This window comes from Schistocerca cancellata, chromosome 1 (assembly GCF_023864275.1).
Source record: "Schistocerca cancellata isolate TAMUIC-IGC-003103 chromosome 1, iqSchCanc2.1, whole genome shotgun sequence".
In the NCBI taxonomy this organism is placed as follows: Eukaryota; Metazoa; Arthropoda; class Insecta; order Orthoptera; family Acrididae; genus Schistocerca; species Schistocerca cancellata.
Window position 1 is genome coordinate 126,530,231 of NC_064626.1, and position 8,218 is coordinate 126,538,448.

Consider the following 8,218-nt stretch of genomic DNA (forward strand, 5'->3'; position numbering starts at 1 on the left):
AAAAATGAATGTATGTATCTGTGAATCTATGTATGTTTCACGTATCCTCCCAAACCTCTGGACAGATTTCATACAAATTTGGTACACATATCTCTTACTGTCTGGAAATCATCGCTGTAGGACTGAGAAGCACCTACCTATCAAAGGGACGGGGGTGTGGGTAGAAAAGCAGTGTAGCCCACGACGTGCGAATAGACGTACTTCTGTTATCCAGTATTTGAGAATGAAAACACTTAGGAACTTGCAGGAAACTGTACATATAATTTAAAAACCTGTTCGAAACTTTTTGTCGTTGAAAATCTCAGCAAAATGATTACAGCAAAGAAGTTTATCAGTTACTAAATTTTCATTGTTTGCCGGCCGGAGTGGCCGAGCGGTTAAAGGCGCTTCAGTCTGGAACCGCGTGACCGCTACGGTCGCAGGTTCGAATCCTGCCTCGGGCATGGATGTGTGTGATGTCCTTAGGTTAGTTAGGTTTAAGTAGTTCTAAGTTCTAGGGGACTTATGACCACAGCAGTTGAGTCCCATAGTGCTCAGAGCCATTTGCACCATTTTTTTTCATTGTTTATGCAATAAAACTGCCACTGGAAGCAGGAAACTTTAATTTATTTCTTTTTTATCACTAACTGTATTTGCTACACATTTTCCAGACAGTATCCACATACGCTGCTGAATAACCTACAAAAATATATCATTTTACGACACATAGTTCAGAAGTTTGACGTCATAAATACTGAGATGCGTGAAAAATGTGGCATCATGTATGACATCTTAACTTATTACCTCTTTACTACTAAATCGATTCGCAACAAATGTCGTATGCAGTGTCCACATATGTCGGTGAACGTGCCTTTAAAAATATATCAGTGTGTGGCACACAGTCCAGGATACATCTCGTCATGAACAATCAGATGCGTGAAAACCGTGGCATCATGTATGACGTCTTTATTTATTACTTCTTTATTACCAAATCTATTCCCAACACATTTCGCATACAGTGTCCACATACGTCGGTGAATGTATCTTTAAAAATATATCAGCGTGTGACACATGGTGCAGGATATATGTCGCGATAAACTCTGAGGTGCGTGAAAAACTACCGTATCATTTATCACTTCTTTACTGCTAACTCTATTCACAAAACGTTTCACAGACCGTAGCGACATATACTACTGGATCTACCTGCAAAATTATATCACTGTACAGCACGCAGCTCAGAACATATGGCCCGCATCTCGTGGTCGTGCGGTAGCGTTCTCGCTTCCCACGCCCGGGTTCCCGGGTTCGATTCCCGGCGGGGTCAGGGATTTTCTCTGCCTCGTGATGGCTGGGTGTTGTGTGCTATCCCTAGGTTAGTTAGGTTTAAGCGTCTGCTTTCCGCAGCGCTGCGGCGAGGACGTCTTGTTTACGTCCCGTCCGCGCGGTCGCGAGTGCCCGTCGTTGTTTACTACTGCGTTGTCGCTAGTTTAGAGTCCATCACTACCGACGCAACATGGCACATTCATACAGACAAACCACCATCAAGATCAGTTTTCAACCCGATCATGCACGACCGCGAGCTTTTGAAGTGGAACGTTTTCTACGTGACGACGTTAAAATTGAACCGCGAGACATAATTGGTATCCATCTCTCTATCACGAGCAGTGTTGTCTACGTCAAGCTAGTAAGTGACGAGGTGTGCAACAGAATCGTGCGCGCACATGCGAACGATCTTAAATTCAAACACTCTGATGGCCATATTGGGGCGGTCTCTATCGATCACGCGGGGCTTGGCCTCCGTACGATACGCGTCTTCGAACTCCCTTTCGAAGTACCACCGGACGTAGTCACCGCGGCTTTCCACCCCTACGGCAGAGTGATCAGCCATATGGCCGAAAAATGGACCACCTTTACAACGTACCCCGTTCTTAACGGGGTGCGACAGATAAAAATTGAACTGACCAAACATGTTCCGTCATATCTTGTCATCGGCGGATGTAGGGCGATCATTATGTATGACGGTTAGCCACGCACTTGCTCTGGTTGTGGCCAAGAAGGGCACGTCCGGTCGGATTGTCTCCGACGACGGCTTACTCAAATCCCGACAGGTGAATCTATGACTCCTTCTACGGTGACGACACTTCCTCTCAATTACGCAGAAGTTACACGGGCAGCAACCCTTTCTGATGCTGCTCACGTTAGTCCGATAGCCGCCCCCGATAGCGAGACCGTGATGGCTTCTGCAGTACAGGATCCGGCCTCTACAACGGCGCCCCCACCTGAAGATAATCACCGACCGACCTTGCAAGAAGGCGTGGATGCTAGGATGGACATTGACCCACGGGTTGTGCCGACAGCGGCTTTTCTTCCAGACACCGGAGCAGCTGAAGAAAATCACCCACATTCAGATTCTGAAACACACGTCCGTAAACAGCGTTCCCCGCGAAAACACAAGAGACGGCGGCGTGCTCCATCGGACGATTGTTTGCAGCGATCGTCTGACATGGACTGTGGAAATTCCGACGACGGTACCGACGGTACAGAGGCCGCTGTAACATCAAACTCAACAGATCGCCGTGGTGATGGCTCCAGCCCCTCCGACCCCACAGAACAACAGGATCACAAGCAGACAGCCGCTGCCGATTCCCAGCCAGCAGAGCCGATGGATTCAGCGCCGAGTGCCGCAGCAGCCACTAACAGCCACCAACAGCCGATGGTATTTCATGGCGACTGGGCGGACGACTGTGAGGAACACTCCTTGCCCATCGTGTCGGACGACACGGGGGGAACTTTACCCCACCAATGTTGATCCTTTCCCGCCATCATTTACAGTGACGAGGCAGCCTTACAAGGGTATTGATGGCCAACACGGATGCTATGGATAGACCTCAAACTTATCGCGTTGCAACTATAAACATCAACACTATACGGACGCGCGCTAAGTTATCCTTGCTTCAGGATATGTTGAACTCTGCTTCCATCGACATAGCCCTTCTCCAGGAAGTGTACGTCGACGACTTCCCAGGCATGTACGGTTACGATGCTTGCGTCTCTCCAGCTTCCCCAACAGGCAGCGGTGTCGCTGTACTTCTTCGGGAAGGGATAGTGGCGGACGATATCCTGTTTCTGCCTGGGGCAAGAGGAATGGCACTCACAGTACTGGGTGTCCGCCTTATCAACATCTACGCACCTTCCGGGACGGACAAACGTCGCGAACGTTCACGATTCTTTGCGGAAGACGTCGCCCCGCTCTTTCAAGGCCGCCACGACCATCTGGTGTTTGGAGGTGACTACAATTGCGTACTGGCGCCCAGTGTTCAACTCCCACGACATAATCCGTGCCTGGAACTCGAGACGCTAATTCGAGAACTGCAGATGGTGGACACTTGGGAAAATCTTCACGGCCATCGACCGGGATTCACGCAATTCACGAGTCACTCTTCCAGTCGTATCGATCGGATTTATGTCTCACGCTCTCTCGCCGCTGGAACACAGGATGCGAAACTGTGGCCTGCACCATTCTCGGACCACACAGCTTACATCTGTGCAGTCACCCTGCGGCGGCAACAAGTGTGGAGAAGCCGCAGCCCGTGGAAATTAAACATCGCTCACCTGTCGTACCCGGATTGCCGCCAAGCCGTTGAGGATACGTGGCATTCGTGTGAAACTCGCCTCCGTGCATATCCCACGACGATCCGCTGGTGGTTGGACTGCGCCAAACCGGCACTGAGGCGAACGTTGATAACCTACGGTCGCGACCACGCTACTTGGCGAAGACATACACTCGACTTTTACTTCCGGGTCCTGCGCGATTGCGATGCTATGGCGCCGTCTCCGGAACGACAAACGGCGGTCCACCGTGCTAAGGCTCAGATCCTCGCTCAAATGCGACGCCACCTAGAGGGGGTAGTCATCCGCTCGAGGACGCAGGATCGGATACCGAGCGAACGCCCGTCAATGTTCCACGTCCTTCGTGAACGTAAACGACGCCAACGAGCGCTGATACGCTTCATCGACACGGAGGACGGTCGTCGCCTCACCACGCAACAAGACATAAACACAGCGTTCTACAATCATTATTCCCAACTCTATTCCGCTCAGACCCCTGATCTGACAGCACTGGAGGACGTCTCTCAGACGATTTACGGCACCGTCACCCCGGTAATGGAAGAGGCCTTGATGGACGAAATTACAGAAGAAGAAGTGATCGACGCCATTAGAAAAGGAGCTGTCAACAAGTCACCGGGTCCTGATGGCCTCCCCTTGGAATTTTACCGGACTTTTCAATATTTATTAGCCTCCCGATGGACGGACATCTGTCGCGAACTACTATCCCCGGACGTGCCGCTCCCTGCGGCCCTTGTGGAAGGGATGATAATTCCTATTCACAAACCGTCCGGTGGCTCACGTCTGCAGGACTACCGCCCGTTGACGCTATTGAACTGCGACTTTAAGATCTTTTCTCGACTGTTGGCGGCGCGGATACGCCAGACCTTACGAAATGTTATCTCACCCGATCAAACGTCATTAGGAGGCGACAATAATATTCAAACAGCACTCAGTGAATATCGTGACTTGATCTCACTGGCGAGGGCATGTCGTCTGAAGGGTGCACTGGCGGCAATCGATTTTAGTCAAGCTTTCGACCGAGTGGACCACGACTATTTGGAAGCGGTCCTCCAACATATGCGGTACCCACAGCCATTCGTCACTGTCGTCATGCGACTACTCCGTGGCGCGACATCCAAGGTGATCGTCAACGGCCGACCTTCGCAGCCCCTCACCATTTCTCGATCGATACGCCAAGGCTGCCCTCTGTCCACTTTACTTTACGCTGTGGCCATGGAACCTCTCCTCTGCGGCCTGCGCCAACGACTAACGGGTATGACGTTACGAGGCCACACTTTCCGATGTAAAGCGTACGCTGACGACCTGGTGATTGTCATCCGCAACGGTGACGACACCGCTAGCGCACTGAATTGGATAGAGAAATATGGCATGGCCACTGGCAGTCGTATCAACGTCGCAAAATCGGTGGCTATGAACATCGGGGCCGGATTGTCTGAGAACAGTGTCACCCCTTTCCAGCTCAGAGATAGTTTGAAATGTCTCGGCATTGATTTTACAGACGATATACGACGGACCGCTGCTCACAACTATCGACGGCTTTTACGAAATGTTCGGACTGGAATTGCCAACAACCGCCTACGAGCCCTGGACATCGTCCAAAGGACCCAGTATGTTAACACACATTTAGCGTCACGCATTCCGCACATCGCCCAGATATTACCTATACCGGTGATGTTAGCTCGCCGTATACTTGCGGCTTTTGGGTCCTTCGTGAGTTCAGGAATGCTTTTCAAGATCAAATATGAGACTCTCACCCTTCCCCCGGATCGGGGAGTGCTTGGCCTTTATCACGTTCATGACAGAGCGGTCGCCCTATTTGTGAGCACATTAGTCAAACTATGGCACCGCCGTCCGAACAGTTTGACCAGTTTGTTAATAGAAGAACTAGCACCGCCCTCCCTGTTGCCGCCTGTGCCGATACACCACGTCCCCTCCTCGCTCTTCTACATCGGTGTCTTTTACCTCGAACTCAGTCACGTTCGGCTTGCCTTACCAGCGACTCACCTGGCGACGGCAAAGGTGGTTTATAGGGTCCTGCAACGTGGACGACCTGATAACGTCGTGGAGAGGAAGCACCCGAACGTCAACTGGCGAGTAGTGTGGAGGACAATTCACCACGTAACACTGGACACTGACGTCACGGCGATGTGGTATATCACTGTCAGCGGTAAGCAGGTGACCAGATCAAGGCTACATGCGATCCATATTGTCGACTCACCCACGTGCACGAGCTGCGGCGTTCAAGACAACGATGAACACCGTCTTAGCTGTGGCGAGTCTACGGCAGTGTGGCACTTAGTGAGGCAAATGTCAGCATACTTCCTTCGGGTAACGCCGAATCATATCGACCCCAAGACTATCCTATTCCCGGATGACATGTATTACCCACGCACTAAAACTAATGCTATGACGTGGCTTCGTGGACATGCAGTGCATTATTTGTTTCAAGACGGCACTAAGGACACTTTAGACTTTTGGAACTATTTGCAGGAACGACATTGGAAGATCCTCCGTAACCCAAAGTATCGACAATATTTTTCCAATTTTTTGTGGAGTGCGTTCCACGACCCTCCACGTAGCTGGAACATCACGGGTAAGAGAAGTTAAGATTACAAGACGATGATAGAACACTACACGGTACAACGTGGGATCTACTTTCATCATTACGAGAAGTCATACCTGGATGATACAGCAGATGGAGAGGTTCGTTGTGAACCCTCACACTCTGTAGCAGTATTTGCCCCATTTCCTCTTTTTGTCCCCAGTGCGAAAGGTCTTCGCAGTTTTTGTTTTTCCATCCAGTGCAAGATGTAGCACTGGTTAATGGTGGTAAGGGTTCCACCCTTCAGTTTTGTTTCATGGTTTCCTTCGCCCCGCACTTTGCTCTCTTTCTTTATGCCTTTTTCTACAACTATTAGCATGGTTTTTGTTATGTGCGTCCCCAACTCGGCCCAACGAGTGCACTTACTAGTTTTCAGTTCCTTACTGTTAAAAAAAATACAAAAAAATAAAAAAATAAAAAAAAATTAAAAAAAAATTAAAATTAAAAAAATTAAAATTAAATAACTGAATTAAAAAAAGAGGTCCTTGGTTCAAGTCTAACCTCGAGTGAGGAGTTTATTTTTTTTTTTATTTTTCAAAGAAAAAAAAAGATAGAGCGTCTGCCATTGAAAAAAAAAAGTAGTTCTAAGTTATAGGGGACTTTTGACCACAGCAGTTGAGTCCCGTAGTGCTCAGAGCCATTTGAACCATTTTTTCAGAACATATGAGATCATAAACATTGAGCTGCGTGAAAATGAAACTGCAGGGCGAAATTCTCTAGAGATACGGGTCAAACATGTGTACAAATACAAGTGAGACATGTTAAATATACTTGAAATATATTTGCCACTTGCTTATGCGAGCAAAGCGATGGGTAAAAAAGATCATCCTAAACCCGTGGACCCAATATAACCGAACTGGGTGCTCATGTTACTGCCTGGAAAGAAAGAAATACTGTGAGGGCAGGAACCACCAGTGTCCTATTGGTGTGAGTGTGATACTTGGAGAGAGACCGGGGGAGGAGGAGATGGACAAATAGAATACTGAAATAAATATATATCAGGGCAATGTCAGGTTCTCAGCTAGTCTGCGTTGTGTATTTGCGTGTGTCTTGCACCCATGTAATACGCTTCTAGCGTCCTGCAACTAGTCAAGTTGTTCTTGTTGTGGTTTGATGCAGCTCTCCATGCTACTCTATCCTGTGCAAGCTTCTTCATCTCCCAGTACTTACTGCAACCTACATCCTTCTGAATCTGCTTACTGTATTCATCTCTTGGTCTCCCTCTACGATTTTTACCCTCTACGCTGCCCTCCAATGCTAAATTTGTGACCCCTGATGCCTCAGAACATGTCCTACCAACCGGTCCCTTCTTCTTGTCAAGTTGTGCCACAAACTCCTCTTCTCCCCAATTCTATTCAATACCTCCTCATTAGTTATGTGATCTACCCATCTAATCTTCAGCATTCTTCTGTAGCATCACATTTCGAAAGCTTCTATTCGCTTCTTGTCCAAACTATTTACCGTCCATGTTTCACTTCCATACATGGCTACACTCCATACAAATACTTTCAGAAACGACTTCCTGACACTTAAATCTATACTCGATGTTAACAAATTTCTCTTCTTCAGAAACGTCATAATAAACACATTATAAGGCACATCGTCATCTTGTCCACGTGGATTAATAAAAGGATAGCACAATAAGTGCTTGGTTCAAGGCAGAAAAGCACAAAGACGGATAGCAGCACCACATGAAATGACAAAGAAGCTGCGAGTGTCCGTGATACTTTCAACCTTTCACTTTGCAAGGACTACTGCTTTATTTTTCAATCTGTTTCACTCTTTCATATGTTTTCATTCAATTAGTCTACAGGCCATGAGTAATTTTTGTTAGTTGTAGTTTAACCTAAGCGAGACCATAAACAAGAGAATGCCTTTTGTCATTCCCTACATAGTTTAAAGTAAATGGTTTCTTTGAACAGGGTACGGCCGATCATTCATTGTCCTTCTCGAATATGTTTCTTCTCCTTCTCTAATAAAACGTCTTGGACGGAACGTTAAGCGCTA